We start from the raw sequence: 2,118 nt of genomic DNA, 5'->3' as shown, positions 1-2,118 counted from the left end.
GGTACGCTAATGGAAAAACAGCAAAAACAACACCACGCATACACTCAAAAAACAGAATCATGAAGACAACAATGTTCTTTTGACTGGGGTCAGTAGAGAACAGTGAGGAAAATTCTGTGGGAGAAATAGGAAAAGTAATAAATAAAACATCTGCTGTGTGCTTAGTGTTGAACCACACAAAATCTCAGGGTACACATCCTGGCTCCGCATGGGCCACCTAAATGACACTGGCAAATTGCCTACACAGAGTTTCTGTGTTGTTCATTCACAATAGCCTGTGAAATACTAGTTACCAAGTCCAGGTTTTGAATGTTAAGGGTCTTGCTTATAAGGGCACAGCTACTCAGAACAAAGCAGAGAACTGCGAGCTTTAGACCCTGTAAGACACGTTCTGCCTCATTCAGAAAAGGGCTGCTTGCCACTGCTCTAGACCACTTCCCAACTGCATCTCTGTATTCAAAGCATTTTTATTGAATAGATATTTGATGGAGCCTGACGTTTTTTGATAAAATAATCCAGCATTTGATTCTTTGATTATTTAATAGATGAGCTAAGGGTGTGTGTGTGTGTGTGTGTGTGTGTGTGTGTGTGACATACACAGGTATCAGGTAAACCAAATTGCAAGAAAGACCTGTCAGGACCTTAAAATACAGTAAATCTTGTACCTATTTTTCTCCTCCTCATTCTGAACTTCTAGAAGAATCTTTCATAAAATAAGCATGGCATCTTATAATCCCAGAGTATACTCTCCCTCCTAAGGCCCAAACAACATGACTTGTACACACTCTGTTTTATATTATATATTATATTATATATATATTTTACATATTTATTTGAGACAGAGAGAGAAAGAGCACGAGCCAGGGGAGGGACAGAGGCAGATGGAGAAGCAGGGTCCCCACTGAGTAAGGAGCCTGGTGTGGGGCTCGATCTGATCCCAGGATCCTGGGATCATGACCTGAGCCGATGGCAGCTGCTTAACCCACTGAGTCACCCAGGCGTCCCTAGGCACTCTCTTTTCTGAAGAGCTTTCTGGCACATCTGCCTGAAAAAGCTAACCTGCTAAAAATTAAAATAAGATAACATAAATGAGACGGCGGTGATCCTTAATCTGTCCACAGCTGTAGGACAGGCAAGAGAAGGTTTCAGGTTTCTCTGTAATCACAGCAGCTGTTTACTGCAACATAGGCTTTTCATTTACAGAAGAGCCATCCGGGGGAAGGGGACCATCTCTGGAGAGAGCCCAGAACTGTGAATTCATTATTCACCACGCTATTCAATGCAGTTTCGAGGTCAGGTAGGTGATGGAAGAGAATGCTGGAAGAGGTCTTAGGTTTGCCTCTTGCAGGCCAGCAATTGTACATTTTAACCTTAATGTAAGCTGCGTCAGCTTCCAGGAGAACGTTCCTGTACCCTATTTCAGGATGATTTCTGACAGGTCTAAAATAAGTTCTCAGCGCAGTGAACCTACAGTTTCTAAATGAAATACGTAGCAATCTATTAAATAATTTGTTCTTTTCATCCTGAATTAATTTTGGAACACCACGAACCTTTTATTTGTTCACAAACAAAAGTCTAACAACTGTCACAATCCAGAATGAAATCATTCACCATTTAAGTGTGTTCTCTGCAAAAACACCTTCAAATTTCTGAATGTAGAAACATATGGGAAACGGCCAGAGATATTTCAACTGACAATTAAATGTAATTTATAACTTTTACAGATAGCTGTTTTATTACATCCCAGGTGCCCAATTATAATTATTTTTCCCTTGTTTTTGTCTTTTTAGTAGGAATAAATATAATTATTTTGTGAAAATGATGTAACATCATACCCCCGTTGGTAAATCTCCCCAGTAGTCTGGAAAAACTTTTAAGTACATTGACTTATATTCATCCTCCAACTTTAAGGCCTCTTGCTGCTCATTCGGTTGGGTAGCCTCATAGTTTTGGGTGAGGGTCTGACGCCTAAGCCTCGTGTTCTGGTACTGCTATACCTATTGCATGACTTTACTCTTAAGATCTCCGGCCTTTAAATACATGCATATATATTTAAGCTTAAACACAGACAACTAACTTCACCACGACCTCTAAGAGCCTCTGAACCAAATCCAAATG

This window comes from Ursus americanus, chromosome 27 (genome assembly GCF_024610735.1).
Source record: "Ursus americanus isolate L20-20 chromosome 27, mUrsAme1.1.p, whole genome shotgun sequence".
Classification (NCBI taxonomy): Eukaryota; Metazoa; Chordata; class Mammalia; order Carnivora; family Ursidae; genus Ursus; species Ursus americanus.
This window is presented reverse-complemented; position numbering follows the sequence as displayed.